A 23,786-nucleotide genomic window follows, 5' to 3' on the forward strand; every position below is an offset into this window, starting at 1 on the left:
GATGGTGGGTAGGTGAGTAGGCAAAGCATAGCGCTCCAGGCAGGTCTGACTTGAGTAGCCTCTGATGGGCAGGTAGGTCAGTAGGTGATCAGATGGATGGGCAGGTAGGTCAGTAGATGATCAGATGGATGGGTGTGTAGATGAGTAGATGATTAGATGGACTTGAGTAGCCTCTGATGAACAGAGGTGGCTAACTCAGGGAGCTGCTGCCAGGCGACACTCATAAATGATCATAAAGCGATCTACAAACAGTGTTGTACATAAAGAAGCTTAATCGTTCTGAGCAGGAATCCAAAAACCCAGATGCCTGGGCAGAACTGGCCTTTGCTCACGTGCCCTCGGCTTCTATTCTGGGCTCTGCTCTGACTCACCCGTCAGCTGGGGCTGCTCCTGTAGCAGGAGGCCTGGGCTGCCCTTCACGAGCCCTGGACACACCAAGCCACGAGGGTGCAGTGTCCCACTGCCTGCACAGTCCCGCTTGCCAGTGGCTCGAGCAGCTGCACTGTGGAGCTGGTTCATCATGCACCGGGAGGATCTTTGCCAGGAGACGGCAAGCGGCCCCAGGCCCTGCCTGTGTTTGTTATTCCCCAAGATCTAAATTCGCCTTTGGGTGGATGTAGTTCCTGGCACAGCTCCACTGTGATGGGGCCACACCGAATCACTGCGTGTACTTGTCAGCCAGCCAGGCCTCCAGCCCTGAGTTACTCAGGTCCTCCAGTCTGAGGCTCCCCTTTTGTTGACAGAGGAAAAGTAGAGTTTGCTTCCCAAGGTTTTCCGGGGGTCAGATGGCATAAATAAGAGTCTGTATTCATCCATTTGTGTTGCTGTAATGAAATACTCAAGGCTGCACACATTAGAAAGAAAAGGTTAAGCGAGCTCACAGGCCAGGGGCCGCCATCTGTGGGTTACCAGGGCCATGGAGCTGGCGCCCCAGTAGAAGCACATGAAGAGGTAGCGGTCACACAGTGAGACAGGAGTGGGAGGGACCAAGGGCCAGGCTTGCCTTTTACAACACACACTCAGGAGAACGCAGTCACTCCTCGGGAGCAGCATCCCAAAGCCCAGGCCCCCTTCCTCCTCACAGCCCCTCTTAGGGGCCCTACCACCCGCACACGGCACACAGAGGGCCGGGCTTATCACACTGAACCCCGGGGGAGGCACAGAAGCCATGTCCAAACCACAGGGTACCGAGAGCTGGGCAGGCGCCGGCTTACGTGGGCACAGGAGCCCCATCACCCTCCATGGGCCTTTCCCACCCCCTCAGCCCTGAGAGGAGAACCCAGCCCACATGCTTCCCACCCACTCCTGCGCATGACGCTGCTCTGCGGTGGCTGGAGACAGCGTAAAGCTCACGGAAGTGCCCTGCAAGAATCCACACCAGCACCTCTTCCTTTGCATGGGCCTCATCTCGCTTCCTAATTGCACAGCAGGACACTCACGCGTCACGTGACCAAGGCGCCTGGGAACACCACCCTGCCATCTGGGTAACCCCGCCTGCCTCTTCCTAAGCAGGAGACCTGAGAAATGCCAGGTTTCACATGCAACTTATGCAGGGTTCCAAAACACACACTGCATAACCAAGTACTGATGCAAAATTCTTTTTGTTTTTTTTTTTTCTTTTTTCTGGTACCAGGAATCAAACTCATGACATCACACTTGCCAGGCAGGCGCTGTGCCACTGAGCTAAATCCCCAGCCCCTGATGCAAAATTCTAAGTCGTGAACATCATCCTTCAAAACACACAAGATTAAATGACGTGGTAGGTTCTTCTTGGGTCTAATATTCTACAGAGACTCCTGCTGTGACTTGCCAGGCTGGGAGTTCGGAGCAGAAATGATGTTCCCCGTGTGGCCCGAAATGATCTCCCATCTGTCTTTCCTCACCCCACTGCACCCAATACCACCATGTTACCGCCTCTTCTTGCCTGTGGGCTTCTCCACACATCCTGGGGAGCGCGACAGGCGATTCCAGCCCCATCCGAGGAACTCTTCCCACAGCATTTCTGCACACTTCAGACTTTTCTTTAAGGTCCCTTTCAACTGGCTGCCTGGCCCCTGACTCCTCAACCAATAAGCACCACTCGCTGCAGTCTGCACATTCACCACACAGGGCTTAGCATGCAGATGTGACAGTGACCTTGGCTGACCTTGAGGGGCTCAGAAATGCACAGCAGGACTTCAAGGCTATCCTCAGCACTAAACCACCTGCCAGTGGGGCTTCAACGGCATCATAGGAGGTGCCAGGAATTCAGGAGTGAGTCTGGGCTCAAAACATGAGCAGAATTTAGATCGGGTTTGCTCATTCAGACTTCGACCTTCCGGGTCCATGCTCAACCCCAAGGCCCCCTGCACCCCGCTTCCCCTGGGGCAGGCCCTGCTCGGTGCCTGCTCTGCCCCTCGGCCGCTCCTTCCCATCTGACCCTCCAGCCCACTCACCTTCCCTGCTCCCTGGGCCCTGACCCAAAGCTGCTCTCCTAGAGCTGGTGTGAAGTGTGGCAAGACTAAAATTAGGACTGTTTCCATAGATATCTGCGGCAAATCTGTTCCGCTCCCAAGTGGAAAAAGCACACTTGCATTCTGACTGCAGAGTGACCCGGGATCCGGAGAACCCGAGCCACACGTGTGCTCTCCTGGCCCAAGGAGGGAAGGGCGGCCTCCTCCCAGCCACAGGGCTCTGGGCAGGCAGGATCCGCCCCAGCGTGAGCACCCTCCATCAGGCAAGGGGTACTGCCCGGAGGCAGCTCCCTTCCCCCGGCCAGAAACGGGCCAGGCCCATGAGGACTAAGTCTATCACTCACCCAGCGGGAGGGGCTGCACTCTTGCTTCACAGACGGTAAACTGAGCCCAGACTCCCGTGGTGAAGTCACGGAGCAGCAGTGGCTGCAGTGACGGGTATGGCAGCCTTGAGCAGCTCTGGCTGGGGCATCCACAGATGCCCGCTCACCAGTGATGATCCGAAAAGTGAACCTGAGGGTCTCCCGGTGCCCGGAACCAGGGCTGCTGTGGAGGCGGAAGTGAGGAAGACGAGGTCACCCTGGGGTGGGGCGGCCTTGACCCTGAGTGACCAGTGCGGACAGGAGACACAGGGGCACGGGTGAGGGCAAAGGGCCGGTGACGCCTCCAAGCCAGGGTACATATGCACAAGGTGCTAGGGAGAGGTACTGAGGGTCTAGCCCTGCCAGCCTTCGGGGTCTCAGACTGCTGCCCTGGACTGAGAGGACAGACAGCCCCATCAGCTGCACTGCACCAAGGTCACCCTAGGAAGGAGCAGAGTCCTGGTCCTGACTTGGTGACAGCTGGGTTTATACGAAGGCCAGGGAAGGCTCAGTGACAGCGACAGTTCCCACAGCAACCGTGAACACCACTAGGGCACTAAGTGCCTCGCACACAGCAACCTGGCAATCCCAACAGCCTCCTGAGGGGCTGGGGATTTAGCTCAGCGGCACAGCGCCTGCCTGGCAAGCGCAAGGTCATGAGTTCGATTCCCAGTACTGGAAAAAAACAAAAAACAAACAAACAAACCAACCATCCAACAAACAAAAAAACCCAACAGCCTCCGGAGACCATCCCATCTTAAGGACAGGAAACAGAGGCACAGAGAAGTTGAGTAAGTGACTCAGAGTCACACAGCGTGCGCACGGTAGAGCCTAGATCCAAACTCAAACCCAGAAGCCGCGCTCTTGCCCATAACTACACAAAGCCAGCGGAGGGCATCTGATGTGGGCTGGACACGGGCGGGCTGGCGCAAAGCCCACACTGTCGGCCTCCCTTGACTGTATTCCACCTGCCAGCAGCAACCGCACTCAGGGCACCTTGGAACTTTCATCTGAGGGCACGAGTACGCTCACGAGTGGGCAGTGGCTGGCACACACCCCACTGTTCCGCACCAAGCACACTCACGTGCATGCTGAGAGCAGCCCGGGCCCACAGGCGGCAGACACAGGAACGGATGGGGAGACAGCGCCTCAGGAGCTCTGCGCGGTTCCGCAGGCCCTCACTGCAGAGAGCACCTACTGTGTGCCGGCTCCGTGTCAGCAAACAGGGCCACAAGAGCTCCTGCCGAGGGCGGCACAGAACTGGTCCAGGCGCCGCACGCGCCGGTGAGCAGCAAGAGGCAGCCTGACCGGCTTGGGGCAGAGGCGAGGCACCCACCCTCCTGCCCGGGGGCACAGGGATGGGCTTGGCGCCAGCCTGGGTCCCAGGCCCTGTTCTCAGGCTGCCAAACCACAGCCACCCTCCACCCACACCTGTCACTTTCCACCTCTGTCTCCTCTGCCACGCACTGCCGCAGCCACCCGGAGCTGGCCACGCGCCCCACAGGTCACAGGTTCCCACGCAACGCAAAGGCAGGGCTGGGCGAGGGCCACACGGTGCAGCCTGGCCCTGCCAGGGAACATGGCGAGCCCTCTGCACACATGGACAGTGCAGGCAGGCAGCGAGGACCACTTACCTCTGCCACGAGACCCAGCAAGCAGCAAGGACCAGCCGCTCCCTCAGCCCTGCCCGGCTCCTGACGCGCCCACTGCCGCCGGCCCGGAGCCTGGGATGGACCTGTTTCTTTTTTTAACCCCCTGGCTTGAGCAGAGCTGGGCGGCGGCAGGGGTGGAGCTCAGACCGTGCCTGACTGAGGAGGAGACACACTTGGGGTTATTTGTGTCATCCGTCCTGCACCGGGGCACTGAGGGGTGGGGCTCTGGGTGGGAGTCCCGACCCCTAGCGGACGGTTCCACAGGCCCCGGCTCCCAACACTCCACCCACCCACAAGAGGCAGCAGGACAAGTGAGTGCGGCACACGCAGGGACCCAGCGGAACCCTAGCATGCCGCCACCAGGCGCCACGGGGCCTCCAAGACCACTGATGGCGACTGCTCCCACGCCTTTCCCCACCGCGGGCTGCCTGGGCCTCCCATCTGTCTCCATCCTTTTCTTCCTCTCTTCCTCCACCTCCGACCCCTCTCTCTCACCCAGGGCCAGGAGTCCGGCGTGCCTGCACCCCAGCTTCCCTGGTGGGAAAGGGAAATGCGAAGTCACCTCTCACACCAGGCGTGTCAGGGGACAGTAAACGGCTCCATCGCCATTCTGCGACTGTTTCGGGTTGAAAACAGCGGACAGAACCCGGGGCCTGGTACGGGTCAGCACAGGCACAGGAAGAGGTGGAGTCTGTGGTCATCCACGAGAGGGCGCACAGTCAAGCACCTTGGCCCAGGTCACGCAGTAAGCCGAGGCCCCGGCACCCTCCCCAGGCGCCTCGGCCGAGGCAGCACCCTGTGCCCTGGCTCGTGAGGAGGGCTGGTTGGGCAGCACGGCGGGCCCCTCCGTACAGCCACCGCAGCCAGACTGGGGTTACCTTGCCTGAGCAAGCTGCTGCCCGGGCATAGCACCTAGCACGGTGAGTATTCGCGATGCCGCCCGCCCCATGATTCGGGGGCCGGGCCGGGCCCAGGCACTGTGGCCGGCAGCTTCATGGGTCAGCTCAGCCTCTGGCTGAAGAGGCCGGGCTCTTGGCTCCGGGACAGCTGGCAAAGCGCTCGGGGCCAGCACCACGTGCAGCGCGACGGCCACCACCTGGCCCTCTCGGTGGGGAGGACAGGGGAGGAGGGCCCCGCCCCAGGGAGCTCAGCTTCTCAGCCCAAGTATGCGGCCGCCCGAGCACACCCAGGCCACCCCAGGCCGCTTGGCCTGGGCCCCAGCCCTTGTTCTCGCAGGCAGCGGGCCGTCAGTGGTGGCACGGGCACAAGGCCACGGAGTGCCTGGTGGAGGAGTGACAGGTCTGGTCCCTCCGCAGTCTCCAAGAATGCCTGGCACAGTGGCACGGGAGGGAAGGGCAGGCTCGAGGACCCCGCCTGCCCCTGCTCTGGGGCTTCTGCGGCGCAGCAGGGCAGGCCCTGGTGGCCAGGTCGCGCTGCAGAGGACACGTGGCCGTGGCCTTCAGTCCCTGGGGCTGCATGTGGTAGGGACTCCAGGCACTACTGGTCCTGACGTCTTGGGGTCTGAGAGGAAATGTCCTGAAAAGCACATGGAAGCCAAGAGCACGGCTTTGGGCCCTGCAGCGCCAGCTCACTGTCACCAGTCAGGCCCTCCGGGGCCTCCGTTTCGCCCCGGACAGGTGAGACACCTGGACCCTGCCCCAGGCAGCCTGACCACAGTGTGGACGCTTGAGTCAGAAGCGGGGGTACACCTGCGGGGACAGAGGTGTGGGGAGGGGCAGGAGCATCTGGGGCTGGACAGCTTGGCCGCCTCTGGGCCCCGCACTGCGCACGCGTGCTACCCACGCCTCGCCCTGGATAACGGGCCATCGCCGTCGTCGTCGTCGCCGTCGTCGCCGTCGGTACAAGCAGAGAAAACAAAGGGAAACGCCTCCGTGCCGAGCCCAGCCCCCCACCTCTGAGTACAGGCTGCGTGCTTGTGGACACCGCTGCCAGGCTGACCATGAGGACCCCCTGGGGCCACCGCACCTGCAGGCCCAACAGACCGGCGGCCCCCCCAAGGCCCCTCCTCCCTCAGGAAGGCCCTTCCACCCCCAGGGCAAGGAGCAGCCTCTGGGGGCAGGACACCTGCAACGACCTGCGACCTGCACTGTGTGACTCTGGCCAGAGTCCTGGACCCCACTGCGCCCGGGCAGCCCCGCTGTCCAGCCCTAACCCCAGCCCTAACCCCAGCCCTAACCCCAGCCCTAACCCCAGCCCTAACCCCAGGGCTCGCAGGATGAGAGAAAATGGTGCCAAGTGCAGCGCCGTGCACGGTCAACACCTGGTGCCAGCTCGTGGTTGAATTCCCAGTCGCCGTCTCCAGATCTCCGAAACTCACCCCAGTCTTCATCCCCTCAAAGTCCAGCTGCACGGAGCTTTCCCTGTGGTCCCTGCTGGTGATTTGTCTGGTGCGTGTGAAACTGAAGGGGGAACCTGGGCCTAACCCTGGCTTTGCCAGCCAAGTGCTCTACCTCTGAGCCACAGCCCCAGCTCACTCGTATGCGTGCTGATTTATTGACAGACTGTCCAAGCCAGACTTAAGCTTGCTATCCTCCTGCCTCAGCCTCCCATGTAGCCGGGGGTAAGGTGTGGGTCACTGCATTCTGCTCCAGATTAATCCTCAGGTTCCTCTTTGGGAAGAAACAGCAAGACGGTCCTGTGGATGGGGCTGGGATGGAGAGGGAAGCGGGGAGGAAGCCAGGCTCTCCAGGGCGCGGCCTTCTGTGTGGCTCGGGCTCCTGTGGAGACCTCACTGCCCCCTACAGCATGTGCGGCTTGGAACCCGTGGAGCAGGGCTGGTCTGGACTGAGCTGAGCTCAAAGCTGGGTTACGTGGCAGATTTCAAAGGCTTACTATGAAACAGAGAGCAAACTATCACCTTTTTACACATTCTCCTGAGGCAAACACAACGTACCACTAAAAGTAAAATCACCTATTTTGTTTCTTTTTAAAAATTCTGCCACTTGCCAAGCTCCCATCCCACAAGCGGCCTGTGGTCCACCAGTTCTTCCAGCGCTGCCTCCACGAGGGCTGCTGCTTCCATGAAGACGCTGTCGCCCAGCTCTCTGGAGAAAACGCCGCTTGTCAATGTGAACACACGTCCACTTCCTTCCACGGCCGTGCAGACCAAACCTGGAAGCTGGCTGACTGGCCGAAGGGCACCTGGCTAGCAGCGGGGAAGCTGGCCTGGACCCTGGTCTTTCTGAGACACTGCATTACTTCACCCCATGTGGGGTGAAGAATGGACCTGGGGTGGGGGGTGCAGCTCAGCAGTCAGCGCTTGCCTGGCAAGCATGAGCCCCTGGGTTCCATCCCCAGCACCCTAAAAACCCTAACTGCAATCACTTGCACCAGGGCAACCGGCGCAGCTGTGTTCCCAGGGTGAGCCTGCTGGATGTCTCAGGGAGCCAGGGTGCACGGCATGTGCTCTCCAGACGCCTGTGACACCCGGCCCCAGGTGTGTGCTTCACGCTAGGGTACAGTGAGGAACCCTCAGGCACCCAGACACTGCTGAACACGACCGACAGTGACTCTGAGACACCCAGCTGCCGTCTGCCCTCATCTCACTGATGAGGGACGCGCACGACTTGCCCCATCACTCAGCCCCTCAGGGACGGAGGCAGAGTGCAAAGCTGGGCCACATCCCGATCCCCCCTCGGCAACCACGAAGCCACCCTTCCCCCGGCCCCAGGCCCTGCGCCACGATGCCGTGCGATGCCCTCTGATGGCCGGCAGGGTCTGGCTCAGGCCACCTTCTCTGTGAGCTCTGCCTGGCTACAGGTCAGCTTTTCCCTTGGCGTAAGACCAGCCCTCCTGCCCCGGCGCCTGTGAACTCTCAGCCCCGTCTGTCCCGCACTGGCCCCTGCGTGTGTGTGACCCCAATGGTCAGCGTCTTCCTGGACTCACAGGCAGCGCCTTCACACAGGATGCCAGAATCTGTTGACTTAATGACTGAACGACCAACCAACCCCTCCAACACCATCTCTGCTGAGTCCCTGTCCCCAAAGCTTCCCTCTGCTGAGGTCTGATGTTCCTCCCCGTGGGGAGCCTCTCCACCAATCTGTTCACGTGGACAGGGCCCAAGTGCAGTGCTTTCGGCCGTAGCTTGGTAACACCAATTGTCACCTCTCCGTTTTTATTAATTGCTAGGTTAATGAAGCGCTCCCAACCGGTCCACCCACGACAATGTACTCACATTTCTGCAACAGCAAAAAAAAACACACAGGTTTAAGCTGAAGCAAAACACAGAATCCTGTGGCCTTTAGGTCCTGGGTAACTGGCATTTTCTCCAGAGAGCTGGGTGACAGTTTTCTCCAGAGAGCTGGGGTAACTGTCACATTTTCAAATATTTGAACCCAAGTCAGATCAGATGCAAGGAAGATCTTGACTGGAATCTCAGTGGTCCACAGCTTCTCCAGAGCAAAGAGCAGTGAGCAGAGAGAGCAGTGACATTCTTCCTCAGTCCCCAGACAACCCTGCAGCGCTTCTGTCTTTCAGATAGGGAACCTGAGGCTTACTTGGGAAATACACTAGGTACCTCTGCAGGGTCCCCGACGCAGAGCTGACGGAGCTTTTAAGACCCAGCCTGGCTTATCATCACTGCACGGGCTGGCCCAGGCCCCTGCACTGGGGGTTGGAGGTGCCGTGAGGGGAGGATCAGATCCACCTCGGCACCTACAGCCACACTCTGGTCACCTCAGCGGAGGGGGCACCTGTGTGACTGCTGGTACCAGATCTGTAACGAAGGGGCTCGGGCGTCCAAGGCCAGTGCGTGCTTCACCCTGTGGCCGGCAGATATGCTGAGGCTACACTTGGCCCTTGTCCTGCGGGAAGACCCACAGAACCGTGACACTCACAGGGCAAGATAAAATCTGTGGAGGACACTGTGACTCTTTGAAACGATACAGCAACACAAATGTCTTGCTTGGGAGAAAAACCAGTTCTCTATTAACTTGTTCCTTGTTCTTTGTGTATGTTTTGTTCTTTTAGTAGCTTGCTTTGACCACCAGTTGTTTTCAGAAACTGTCGCAACACACACACACACACACACACACACACACACACACACACACGCATGCACGCACATCCAGTGTCTAAACCTTGTTAAATAAAAATGGGCTAACAGGACAGGTATTGGTCTTCGTCCAGCCTGAGGCTTTGACCTCCTGGTCCCCTTAAACTTACAGAACTCTCTTTCCTTACCCCTTGTCACACCCCTTGCGTAGGCAACAGAGGTCTGTCTGATCAGCCCTGGTACGAAACTAGCATCTTCTCCCTCCAGCAAAGCTCTGCTCACCCTCCCAGCTCTGGGTAGAAAGGTTTGCATCTGATTCATCAACCAGAGATGACTTGAAATTCTGGAAAACTTTTCCAAATGGACATTTCCACTCTCCCTGCTTCTGTGTGGTACGACAGCGACACTGACATAATTATACCTCTCCACCTCTCACCTGCCTTACCACGCACCATTCTGGATGGAAAACACAGAAACGGTCATGTGGTGTGACGTCCTGTATCTAGATGTCCCCCAAAACCTCATACCCTCTGGAACTAGGGCACATGATACCGGGATAGTGTGCTAGTGTGGTAATTTGTGCCCTGACTGGTAAGGTTCTGGGTGTGGATGATGGGCAGGCCCCTGGGGGTGGGTGGCACCACGCAAAAGGTTTGCAGCCTGGATGGGATAAAAGGGAAAGGGAGGATTGCTGCCGCCTACTGTCTGCCCTACCCACAGGCTGCTTCTCTTCTGTGAGGCCCCTCTGCCACGCCCCACTGCCTTGGAGCCTGCCAACTATGGAACCATGAGATAAAATAAACCTCTCCTCTTTTAACTTTGATTGTCGGGTACTTTGTCTCAGCAACAAGAAAAATAACTAAGACACATGAAAAGGGGAAGGATTTATTTTATGTTACTGTATTTTTTATTTGAATATATTTCATATACCTAACATGCTCTGTATTTATATTAACGTACTTTTCAACCTTATGATTGTAAAGAATAAATGTTATCCTTTGAAAGAGCCCCCTTCTACTAAGTAGCTTTTCAAAAAAAAAGGTTTCACTAAAGATGCCAGAGAGGCTGCCAGGCCAAAACGCAATGACGTCCCCCACAGGCTCCCATATGCAGGCCCCATTGCTCCAGATGCTATGCCGTGCACCGGGTTTCCGGGCACCGTTAGGCGGCCCCAGGCCGGAAGGGGATGCCACGCACAAGGCTTCCTGTCCAGCCCAACAAGCAGACTGCTCAGAGCCTGCAGTGGACGAGCCCTGGCGGTTCCTGCTAAGGCACAGGTGAAGCCACCCCCGCGCTCTGAATGAGCAGGTGCAGAATTCCGGGGAAGATGAGCAGCTGCTGGGAAGGCCGGTCTAAACCTCGGCACCCCAGAGGACTCTGAGAAACAGAACATAAAGAGCCATCAGAATCACAGTTCAGTTTCCCAAACGTGGAGAATAAACGGATCCTTTTTAAAGGCAAAGGGGAATCCGGTTAAAATGTACAGGTCTTGTTTATAAAAACAGGTTTCAGTGGCAAGTGATCACAGCAAACCATTGTGGTCATTTTTTTTTAAGTGTCATCAAAATATAAATGCCCAGTTCAGGGGACCCTCCACTGCACGGCCGAGTTTCCATGTGTCCTGCCATGGCTTCAGGAGGCATTGAAGGAACTGCACCTGGACTGGGGTGCTCACCTCTGGGCTACGCACAGAGGGTCCTGGCCGCCCGTTCCTCAGCAGCAGGCCGGCCTGTCTGGGGCAACACTAGACCAGGGTGCACAATAACGCAGGGTGAAGTCTCTGTCTGCGCAAGGCAGGGCGGCCCCAACACTCCTCCTCGCCAGCGAAGACGCCCGGCAATGCTCTCCGCCCTCTGCTCGGTGAAAAAGCCCAGGGGCCTCGACTGAGGGCAATGCCTACATTCAAAGCCAGTCCAGGCTGGACAGAACCATGCCTGCGGCTCCCACTTCTGCCCCCAAAGTCTAAATGCACAGGCCAGTGGAAGCACAGGCAGCGTGGGCTTCTGGGCAGCAGGGTGTCTCTGGAAGAACCCCAAAGATAAACTCAGCACTGACAGCAACAGCGGGCACTAGTAAAACCCCTAGAGCATGCTGACCTTGTCCCACAAAGGACTACTCCTGGAACTAAGGTACCCTGCAAACACATGCATTCCACACTTGGAAAATGCCCTTTCCTCACGCAACAAGGGAAACACAAGGCCCCACCCGAGGAAGGGGAGGGCTCCCCCTGCTCACAGAACTGAGGGGAGCCCCGTTTCCTCCTTCCATTCTTTGACCTTCTGTGCTGCGATTACCTTGAACTCTGAGGGCCCCAAATCCCAGAGACTTCAATAGACTGATCGAGCACTCTTGTAATTTATTGCTCTGTGATCCAGTTTTCCACACTGGATCACAAATCACGCTGCCTGTCCTCCACAAGGCAGGACACACGGCTGGATGAATTAGGCTGAGAACAGGAAACTCACCACGATGAACCCCAGATTCCAAGCCAGTAACCCAGAAGGCTGGGTGAGGACACTGCTGAAAGTCCCCTCCGCCTCCAAGGCCACAGGCACCTGCTCAGCAGGAAGCAGCTGCGGGTCCACACCTCCGCAGCCAGCATGACAGCGGGATCGGGCAGTGAACAGATGCCCAGCTCTAGGGAGAGAAGGGGCTGCTACTCTGCAGCTGGGAGACTCGAGGCTACCACGTTGTAACCGTCCTAGTATCATCCTCTCCATGGCAGAGCTGAGAAAATTATAATTAAGGGGAGGAAGTAAAACCCACTGCAACCCACCCCAGATCCTAGAGAGCACATGCAACAGAGACCCAGACTCAACTTCTCAAGGCCTCCAGCTATGGTTTAGATCAGACGTCCCCAGGAGCTCACGGGATTTGCCGGAGGAGGTGGGGCTTGTGGGAAGAGGTGGTCACTGGGGGCGTGGCCTGCAAGCTTTTACCTCCCTCCCCTCTCTCTCTGCTTCCTGTCCACCTGGACAGAAGCAGCCCTCCTCCACCCAGGCCCCTCCAACAGGCCACTCGGCCTTGGAGCCAGCCAGTTATCAGTGAAACTTCCACAAACTTGGGCCAAAGCAGCCCTTTTCTCTCCCAGCAGCAGTGTCAGGTACTGTTTCCCAGCAAGGAGAAGAGTGACAATACAGACCCTGGAACCAGAGCAGGGCGGTGCAGACAGGGGCCTGCATGCGTGTGTCTCACACAGCAGCCGGCCTGTTCAAGAGCCTCTGGAACTGGTCTGCAGGAGGAGTCTGGAAGGATCTGGAGATGCCAGCTAGAAAGGCAGCCCTAGAACGCTGTAAGCTGAGCTTGACGGGAAATTCTGATCAGAATTCAGAAGTCCAAAATGCTGATAAAAAGCCATACTGTAAGACCACACTCAAGAGGTTTAAGTTGGGAACAAGGACTCCCTTGGCAGTTAGACTCCACATCATGTGTGTTACCTTCTGTCACAAAAATTGTCTACATTTTGCTCATGTCCTGAGACTGTGTGGGACAGAGAGATTAATAACAGCAGAGAAAATTTTAAAGCACCTCAACACTGGGGTTGTGGTATGGATACTGTTGCTGTCTTATAGCTAAGTTTATACTGAAAATCGAGAGCAAAAAGACAATTTAGAAAGTTTTCAGATTTGCCAAAAAGAAAAATACTTGAAGCAGAGGAGAGCTTGGGAGGTGAAAAATTAAATTAAATTAAGGGCATGCCAATAATCAGCAGGCCCATCCCTCACAGGCTCAAAACTGGAAAGTGAAAGACTCTGCTTTGTGCAGAAAGCCTGAGGCACCATGGTCCACACCAGGCTGCCCAGAGAACTGGCTCCCCAGGATTTGGCTTCCAGTGCTCAGCCATTCAGGCCCTGAGGGACCTCTACAGCCAGGATACAAGGGAGCCCAGCTACTGCTCCTGCTGGTATCATCCACATGCTGCCGCTTTTATGGGCAAGCAGAATGCAAGAGCTGAGGGGTCAGAAGACTTCCACCAGATTCAGAAGGCCCAGGAAGCCAGAAAGGGTGTCCTCTCACTTAGCAACTCACTGCCTCAGGACCTTTGTACTTACCTCAGCTACTGTTCTCTCCCCAGATATCTCCATGACTCATATCTTCATCTCCTTGTTTGTTCAAATTCTCGCCACAAATCCCTGCTGACCACGCTACTTCAAATGGCAAGCCCCGCCCTCAGCCCTCCCTCTCCGCCATCTGCACCTCCTTTTTCTCCACAGTATTTGTCAGCAGAAGAGACTCAGTGTTTTGCTTGCTTTGCTTTCCGAGCTGCCCACAAAGGCGGCGACTGCTATCACCTAATTTCCTAACAGACGAAGATGGTTAGAATGCGGCCTCACATTTAGAAGTGGCCAATAAACAAACAGCTACGTAATCCATCCACGACAGACATGAGGATATGAACCACCTGCTCAGGGTTGGTATCAGCTGGCCACACGACCTCAGGAGAGCACGGACCCTGAGGGCAGGGGCACGGCCACCCTGCTGTCCTTGCTCAACGCCAGCCTCCTCCACTAGGGAATAAAGACAAAAACAACGGAGCTGCCTTGCTGCTCGGAATGCAAGGCCTCAGAGATCAGCCCAAGCCGCCTGGTGCCGTAACTCTTTCCTCGGGGCCCTGAGCGATGTGTGCTGGCCCTGGGACGTGTCCAGCTGCAGAAAGCCCTCCCTCCTGCCAAGCCCGCATCCCTTCTGAGAAAGGGCTGGCCAGCAGGAAGGTGAGTCGACCTAGCACTGCATCGGGCTGCGATGACACAACCACGCATGCAGCCAGTGGGAGACCGGGCAAGACCAGACTGGGAAGGCCCCGGAAGGCCGGGTGCCACCTTCCCACCGAGCTGCCAGACTGTCGAGGTCACGCCTGACAGCGAGGGCTGGCAACCCGGCCTTTCATCCCCTCCTGGGAGGGAGGTCCCCGCCTCCCACCAACCCCTCTGCGCAGCATGCAGGCATCTGCTCCCAGCCACCCTCATCCTCAGGGCACAGAGACAGGAGCAGCCCTGGCTTCCAGGGGCGCACGTCACCCCCCTCCTGCTCTCTGAAGCTGCAGCTCCTGCCAAGCACCAAGGCAGCAAGCCCTGAGCCTCGATGGCACCAAAACCGCCCGTTTGCTTCTTGCAGAACAAAGGCTCTGGTGGACAGGCAGGCAGGAGCTGTGCAGCAACCTTACATGGCAAGTGCCGAGCTCGGCAGGCTGACAGGAGAACTCACTTCCGCCCTGTGCCGTGACCCGCCTGTGAGGCCCCACACCTGGGCAGAAGCTGGGGCTCCACGGACAGCAGGCCTGCCATCTGGCCCAGGCCCCGACCATGTGCCCTCCAGGAACCAAGATCTATCCTTTCTCTGCTGCTGAAAATAGAACGACACAGTGGCTACTGAGCGTCCACACTGACCTGCCGCGGAGGAGTGGAGACCTAGGCCTGAGACTGGAGTCCACGAGCACTGTGAGGACGAGTGCCCTTTCCGGTGGCCAAGTGACAAGACTTCCTGTCACTCCTGCGAAGCCTGTCTGCTTGTCTGTAAGGCAGGCGTGTTCATGGCCAGCAGCATCACCAGGAGCCCGAGGGCCATGCATTTCTGGCTGTTCCCTGACTGCACCTGGAAAGGGCCCTGCAGACGAAGGCAGACTGTGATGAGGCACAGCCCTGCAGGAGCTGAGACACAGAGGCACAACTTCCAGGTCACCTCCCAGCACCACAAAGACAGGAACCCAGGGAGGGGCCGTGCTGAACGCTCTGGCCTGTGAGCACCTCCCCTCAAAGGACGGCTGCACCCCTCGCCTGCACCCATCCCTTGGGAGCCCACAGAGGCAGTCCCGCTCCCGTGCTCAGCACAGTTGGGAACCCCCACTTCCAGCTTTTCCTGCCCTCAACTGGCACAGCCCTTTAGGCGGTCCACCCTCGGACACAAGTCCCCTCTTCCCGCTTAGGAGACCAGGGTGACTTTCATAAAAAGGGAAGGGAACACTGGTTTGAGGGTAGGTTTTTACTCCACTGTCATTTCAACTTTAACATGCAAAAATATTAAAATAAAAGATGATAAAATTGATGGAACACTAGTGTCAGGGCTGTGCTAAGCACTGCAGGCTCCAACAGATACAAGAAGACAACATGCCTTCCCCCAGAAAGCTGCTCGTAGGGAAGCACACACCCACGGAAGCCTCACAAACACAGAGGGCAAGTTCTGGTCTGCATGGGTGGGGAGGGACGGGAAGCGGAATCAGACTCAGACCCGGTGAGTAGCTGACACCAGGCCTGTGGGGTCGGGAAACTGGCTTCCAAGTGGAGAGAACAGCTCGTGAATGAGGTCTGCTGCCCTGTGAGTGTCTATGACCCCCAGAATGTGTACCCCAAAACCTAACTGCAATGTGAGGATCTTAGGAGGCGAGCCTGCCATGCCGGGGCGATCAGGCGGGATCACAGGTGCCCTTGGCCCTAGCTACCCCCAAGGAGAGAAGGCACAGTCTGGACAGAGCAGCCCTGCCCAGATCCCACCCTGGGTGTCCCAACTCCAGGACTTGGGGAGAGAAGTCTCCCCTACTCAGGACCCCACGGCTCAGGGTCTTCTGATGGAACGGCCAGCATGGGCACTGACGCTGTACAGCTGAGGCCCCCAAGCTGTTGCTGAGAAAGCGGAACAATGCACAAAGCAGAGCCGCGCCTCGTCATCCTCAGGAGCGGCTCCCACTTCAGCTCCTCTCTGTACTCAAGCTCCTCCTTGAGCCCCTCCCTCAGCAGAGAAGTTCTAGGTCACAGCTCTCTGTGTCACTGTCAGGCTGGCACTGCTACCATCCTGGTACTGCTCATGGCGAGGGCCCAGGGGCTGAGCTTCCTCCCAGGCAGGGCAGACTCCTCTGCCCTGACAGCTATGGAGACGCCTCTCACTGAGATACAGGTGGCCAGTCCTGGGGATTCCCTTGTTTGTAGATGTCATGGTTTGCATCTGGATGTCCCCCACAGCCTCATGCAGTCATGGGCGGGCTTCTAGAGTTCATGACTGATTCACGGCCCAGTGTTGGAACTACGGATATGGGTGCTACACCTGCCCTGGGGCGGGTAGCTAGCATACAGTGTAAGGGAGGGAAAGAGGCTGCCTGCCGCCCCTCTTCCCTTTTGCTCTTGTTGCTTTTTCTATCTGCTGCTGCCAAGAACTGTTGCCCTCTGCCATGTGCTACTCTGCCTTGGAGCCAGCCGAGTGTGGACTGAAACCTCCACAAACTGTAAGATAAATAAACCTTTCCTCTTTAAATTTGGGCATTGGGTAATTTGTCTCAGCAACAAGAGAGAAGTAGTAACCAAGACAGTAGATTTGAGATTTTAGAGCAGGAATAAAGTAGACTGGGAAACTGCAAATGGTTTCTTGGGATAAGCCTTTCTCTTAGGTCCTCTGTGAAGGCCCAGTGGGCTGGGGCAGGTTCTCAGATGGGGTCCCATCAACACCACCTGCTGATGGTACACAACACTGGTGCCTGGGGGTCCCATGGGGCTCACGGGCAGGGAGGAAAGAATCCAAACCCAGCCCCACTCTCGGGCGCCCAGGAGGCCTGTGTGTTCCTACCACCTGATTTCCAGTTTGTATACTTCACACTGTATGCTCCTGCTGCCAGGGTTGGATGGAGCATGCTCAGGGGGCCTGGGGCAGCAGGGAGGGTGTCCCGAGCTCCCCACGGGGAGGAGGGAGGAGGCCCAGCACCAGGAACGTAGCTTGGCCCAGGAAGCTGCACGGCCCCTGCCCCGGTGCACCCCCGTGGCAGAGGCAGACGGACAACCCAAAGCAGCAGCCACCTCACGCACAAGGGGATCAGCCCAGGTCTCCGCTCCAGGAGCTGGGACGACGGAGTCCTCAGGACAGGAGAAAACAAGGGGCCTGGTCAGCTTGGAAAGCAGAGAGAGAGGAAAAAAAAGGAAAGCAGAGAAGGGGCCTGGGGCCAGGGTTCCCCAGCCACAACCATGATCGGGGTGCACAGCCAGCGAGCTGAAGGGTCACACACTTGAAGCAGGGTCAGATCCTAGGTTCCCCCTAAGGAGTCCTGCAGCCATGGGCAGGGCACTGCGTTCCGAGCTGCCTCGGTTGCAAAGTGGGGGTCACCGTTCGGCTCATTCCATTTCAGAATTTTAGGGGAGGATTAAAAGGGTCAAATGACTTCACACAGGAACTAAAAAGAGTGCTTAGCACACAGCTGGCGAAATCCTAGCTTTCAAATGGTTTTCCTGCATAACAACTCCACAGTACAGACTTTATCCCCATTTCACAAATGGGTACACTGAGGCTTGGAAAGCTGTTAAAGAACTTCATCGACATCTCACAGGGCTGCGTGGGAGCCTGAGGTGGACGGAGGCCACAGTCAGGTTGAAAGTCACCCAGGAAAGTTTCGAAAGGCAAGAGCCACAGGACCGACTCTGCTGAGGTCTGGACCACCTCAGGCTTCCTCAGGTTTGTCTTCCATCTGCAGAATCCTCAGGCCTACTCAGGAACGTCATTATCTAGATTGCTGCCTTCTTAGGCACAATTTCTCGGGCTGTTTAGGACAAACCAGGTCGAAGTTCCTCTTGGCGTGATTCCTCCGTTCCCCCAAACTGCCAAGCACTGGGGAAGCTGGGAGCACAGGGGCAGCGAGGCTGCAGAGCCCCGAGCTCTCCTCTGTCCCCACAGGCTCTGCCAGCCCCAGGCTCCTCCTTCTCAAGGGCTCCCTCTGAGCCGTCTCTGACACCTGGAAGAACTTCCAATATTCCCACCCCACACTCGTCCGCTGCTGTCAGGATCAGTCCAGGAATCCACCTCTCACCAGGCTACAACTGCCACATGCACTACCGGTGGAACACTCTGCCTTCCTAACAGATTCGCTCACCTTTCTCTTGAGCAGATTAGCTAGTGAGCTCCCACTGTACACGAGGCACTATGCCATGTGCGAGAGCCACAGGACGGGACTGCCAGCAGGGCAGGGACAGCTCAGCAAGCGGGATGAGAACCATGTTCCGCAAGGCTTTTCTCCTGAGCCAGCGAATGGCATGGGTAGCAAAGGGAACTAGCATTACTCCCACCGCTCTTACGACGAGGAAGGGGATGAAATGCGATCCCGTCTGCACAACACGCAGCAGACACGCCTCGCACATGCGGTGCACGGCGCACGCGCTGGCTCAGCAGTGCCACTATCAAAGTGATGTTCGCTGCCCTCTGGCACCAGCTTAGCCTGAAGCGGCAAGGTCTTCTTTTTTAGTCCAGTGATAACAAAGTCGCAGGACATTTAACAGGAATTGGCCTCAATGCACGGGCTTTGATGAGGAATCCGTTTTGAAATGCCCCATCATCTTTAACTCAGAATCTTAGTCAATTTTGCCGTAGTCTGAGTTCTGACAACTCAGTAGGAAAAACCTTCTCAAAGGGCCGCCCTCCATGAGGTCCCCTCAGGGCCTCCCGCTGTGTGCTCCCTCCAGGCCCTCGGGGCCTCCCCCTGTGTCTCCCTCCAGGCCACTCGAGCCCTTCCTGGGGCATTTGGTGCTCTCTCTACTGCCCTGTGTAGCGAACAATCTTGCCGCAGCCCTGCCACGGCCATCCCCAGACTGAGTCTTCTCGCACACAGGACCGTGTTGCAATCCGGCGCTCTCACACACGGTCGTCCGTCACCCACTGCGCCACACCGCTGCCAGCAGAGCGGTTTAGGGGCCTCAGCCACTCCTCTCTTCCCCCGCCTGCAGCCTGCCTGGGCCTGGCTGCTCTCACTGAAGACTCCAGGGGCCCTGCTCCAAGTATCCTGACCCTGCTGCTCCTCCGGCCAGGCTGGCAGGACACAGGCACTTGGTGAGTAACTCAGACACACGACACAGAGGAAATGCTCACCCCGCAAGGTGTTGGCTTAGATGCAGCCCGCCCTACCTCCACCTCATCTGGAGCTCAAAGCAGGGCCCACGGCGGAGGCCAAGCCAATGGTCAGGGAGGCTGAGCCGAAATTCAGAGAAGTGTGCAGAACGAGCCAACGCGCAAATCGCCCGTCACATCCACCACCCGGGGCCTCACACATGGAACGATCACCAGGCACGAGTGGATGAGCAAACGAACGGAGGAGGAGACTGAAGGCCCTTCAGAGCCCCGTCAGGACACGCGGCAATCTCACCCGCAGCCCGCAGAGCTCAGTGCGGTGCGGCAGCCGCACACTCGTTAAATATTAGTCTGCTGCAGGTCCCCAGACCCCACTGCACTTGAGCAGAAGAGGCAGCAGCTCAAACACTGGTGCGTTCACATTGTTACTTTTTCATGGATCTCTGATTATGAAATAAATCAACATTCCCATTCACACTCCAGGCCTGTGTGCACGGGCCCCACCACGCCCCCACCTCACGGGGAAATGGGGCAGCGTTGTGCCTACCTGGGCTGAGGGAGGGGATCAGAAAGAAGAAGGTGAAGAGGTTGCTTTGAATCCGGCCCCCAGTGGTTAATTTTCATTTAACTACCTGAGACTAGAGGTTTGCAGAAGCACATTAAATTCCATGAACTTATGAAATGATGCATTATTGAAGCCACAGCAGGGGAAAGGGCTTGGTTTAGAACACATAAAAGACTAAAGTCTGCAAAGTGCCATTTTCCATTATGAGGTAACAGCTAAAAAACACATTTTAATTGGGAAAGAAGACTTCTGCTGCAAAGGAGGTAAAACAGAATTAACCCACAGTGCTCTGCTCCTCCCCTCAGCAGCACCTGCAGCTCCTCCCAGAGTTCTGCTGGAGAAAAGGCTGGGTCGAGCCCGTTCCCTCTGGACCCCCCGGACACAAGCTCCACGACGCTCCACAGACCCATGCTGAAAACCAGAGAAGGGGCTCGGGATTTAGCTCAGCGGCACAGCACCTGCCTGGCAAGTGCGAGGTTGTGAGTTCGATTCCCGGTACCGGAAAAAAAAAAAGAAAGAAAGAAAGCCAGAGAAGACAGAACCCTGGCACTGGCAGCTCAAGTCCAAGCAAACCACAGCACACTAACGGTGACACTGCAGAAAACGGCAGGGAGGCAGGAGGCAGGAAGAGCGCACAGAGAACCCCAAACAGTGGAGAGAAGCCGCCTGGCTGCTCACTTCCCGAGGCACCCTGAGCTCTCCGCGCCTCCACTGTCCAAAGCTCCGGAAGTTACTCAGACCCTACGCCGATGGGCACTCGCAAGGCACTCAACGCGAGTTCTCCGGCAGACACAAGTCCTCAGCCTGAGGCTCGAGTGATCTGGTCTCATTAGGGCCTCCTCAAGGGAGACCCGACCATGAGGGATGGCAGCCTAAGCTGTGCAGGCACGTGTGCAGAGCCCACAGGGCACCTTGCCCCTTTGCCAGGGAGCAGAGTCCACAGGAAGAGCTTCAAGATGCCCTCGGAGCCCCGCTGGGACCTGAAGCTCGACCTCCCACAGCTCTGGGTCCATCCTCCTCTCAGCACCTGAGGGGTCTGGAGCCACAGCCCATGACCACACCACCAGCAGCAGCAGCCCCCGTAGGACTGGGCTGGGCATCCGCGTGGGCTAAAGCTCCCTGAGGCTCCAGCACACCGCCACAGTGAGACCCCACGTGGCCTCACCCAGCAGTGACCCCAGCTGGAAGCCCCTGCTGACCACTGGCCACCCCTCTTCATGCTGTCAGAGGGTCTGGCTGTTCCCATGCCCCACGTGGTCCCACCAGGGTCCATGCGGAATGGACTTCCAGAAACTTCCTGGCAGCTGCAGCTTCTCTGCTGTGAGTCTCCCCATGTGAGACCGGGAGACCCCTCCCCAGGCAGCAGACCGGCAAGACAGCACAGCCCAGAGTGCTAATCCCGATGTGGCCACACTGTGACAAGAACATGAACCTCTGCGAGTCGACCGGTTAGAACCAGTATCCACAGCAGATTATATGGGGTGAAAACACCAGAAAGGGGTCTTGGGATACCCTCAGTCTGCTTGCTAGGGGCACTTCAGGTTCCGTATGGTAAAATATTGTTATGGCTGGGATCTAAAACGTCTCCCAGAGTCCCCCATGCTCACAGGTGGGGTTTTGGAAGGGGCCTGGATCACGGCAATGACACTTTATGCACCAGTGGACTCATCCTTAGATGAGGGCATCACTGGAGTGTAACCTGGAACGGTGTGCTCGGGTCCTGGCTCCTCACAGCTCTCTGCTGCCTGCAGCTATGGGTGAGTAGCTCTCCTCCACCAGGCCCTTCTGCCATGCTGTTTCTTCCTTGGAGCCAGATCATCATGAACTGAACCCTCCAAAACTGTGAGCCAATATAAACCTCTCCTTCCAACTGTGGATGCCAGTATTTTGTTCCAACAAACGAAAAGTGCTGACACAGACATGTACAACATTAAAGTTACCATTGTAACCACTGTCAAGGGTACAGTGCAGTGCAGTTAACTATATTTTCATGGCGGTACAACCCCTATGCATCTGTCTTCAGAACTTTTTCATCCTCCCGAGCTAAAACTCCAGGCCCGTGAGACACTCACTGCCAACCTTCCCCTCCCTGGCCCCTGGCACCAGTCTGTTTTCTGTCTCTGAAGCTGCCCCCTGCAGGGACCTCTTATAAGTGTAACTGTGAGTGTTCTCCCATCAATGGCTGGCTTAGTTCATTCAGCATAATGTCCTCAAAGATCATCCACGTTGTCACACCGACAAACTACCCTTCCTGTTGCAGGCTGAATAATGCCCCTGTGTGCATATATCCCGCTGTGCTTATCCAGTGGCTTCCAAGCCAAGGAGAACTTGGGTTGCTCCCACCTCTGTCCAGTGAGAACAGTGCTCTCTGAGCCTCTGTGTACAAACATCCAATCAAGTCCCTGCTTCCTATTCTTTGGAGCACGTAACTGAAAGCGGAACTGCTGGACCATGGAGCCCCACGTGCACATCTGAGGCCACACTCTGCCTATATTGGAGCACAGTGACCTGGGGAGGAGGAGGGGTGCCCAGTGGCCGAAGGCAGGGTGGTAGCACCTCTCCCAGGTAACAGTGTCCCCACTCGAGCCCGCAGACACTGGCCTGCACTGCACCGTACCTAACACTGCCGCACACTTTGCACTTCAGTGAGTCTTGCGCAAATACCCAGGCGGCACTGTCTGTAAGTGCACACTGGATCTCTCCTGGTTTGCAGAATAAAGCCGTGCCCCTTCAGCTGGGCACAGAGGTCCAGAGTGAAACACTCGGCCAGGAAGCAACTGGGGCTTGAAGGTCAGAGCCGCTTTCCCAGCATCACCCTGCAGTTCTCCCCTGAACTTGGCGAGGCCCGGGCAGTTTTGCTTGCAAGTTCCAGAGCTCGGAGGAGTCCCCTGGAGAGCTGGGGGGAGCTGAAATGCAAACCTCAGGCTGACTCACAACTGTGGGCATCGGCCTACCCACCTTCTCCGCGCAGCTGCTGCCGCCATCAGAGCACACTCCAGCCTTCAAATCAAGCCCATTCTTCGGGAAACCTCACATACCCGCTCCTCCGCTTTCATTTTTGCTTACCACAAACGCTGCAAGCAGTAAACACTGACTGGCGCTGCATGAAGATGGAATCGGGGATCTGCTCCGACAGGCAGGACAGGGGTTCCGCCTGCGCCACTCAAGGGACAGCTCAGCTGTGTGAGGACTTTCCGTCACTGGGAAACCGCTGCCAGCGTCCCATAGGCTGAACTCTGCGCCTGCTGCTGTGGTCCCAAAGCAGCACAAAAGGCAGGAGGGAGCAGGGTGCGCCTGGGTGGCCGAGTGTGAGCCAGGCCAGGGGCAGCGGGCGGGACGCACGCGAGGAGGAGAACTCTTCTCTGGATCCCGCCCATCCCAGCCAGCGGAGGTGACACCCAGGGAGAACGCCAGCTGTGACGCTAGCCACAGCCTGGCTGGTGCTTTATGACGGAGCCTAAGTGACTGCAAACAGGCCATTATCAAATCTCTTCGTGACGAAGCCCCGTGTTGAAGGGGACAAATAAAAATAAGTACATTAAGCACAATAAATCACCGGGACCTGTCTCAGAGACACATTAACCCTGGGGGATTACAGGGCTGCTCTCCTCTGCCTTCGGCGGCTGGATCCGGTTTCCCCTCATTGTTTTAATATTGCAGCCATTACTCTCCGTGCTGCGAAGAGCCTGCTGTTCCTCGTAGTTCTGGGTGGCGAGGGCATAATTTGTGTTATGATTTGCTTGGGAGGGTAGCTGTTTTATATTCATCTTTAAAAAATACATTCAACAATCAGAGCAACGAGACCTTGCTTTACAAGCACGACCACGTCCCATGGTTCCTCCCAGTGCTGACGTGGCCAGCGCCACAGCCACCCAAAGGCACCCAACTGTGACCAGGAGGGCCCCGAGCATTCCTGGGAGGATGGCACGG

At 57.2% G+C, this 23,786-nt stretch overlaps 1 protein-coding gene across 1 annotated transcript in view; it reads right to left on the reverse strand.

Annotated features, from left to right (window-relative positions):
- Large (like-glycosyltransferase) overlaps nucleotides 1–23,163 on the reverse strand; it is a gene marked incomplete in the record, with an annotated part of 333,637 nt that extends 310,474 nt beyond the window's left edge. The window contains 1 exon segment of the mRNA XM_005374653.2: nucleotides 22,923–23,163.
- Nucleotides 23,164–23,786: the final 623 nt, after the last annotated feature.

The sequence above is a fragment of the Chinchilla lanigera genome, unplaced genomic scaffold (assembly GCF_000276665.1).
Source record: "Chinchilla lanigera isolate Chin_1 unplaced genomic scaffold, ChiLan1.0 scaffold00004, whole genome shotgun sequence".
NCBI lineage: Eukaryota > Metazoa > Chordata > Mammalia > Rodentia > Chinchillidae > Chinchilla > Chinchilla lanigera.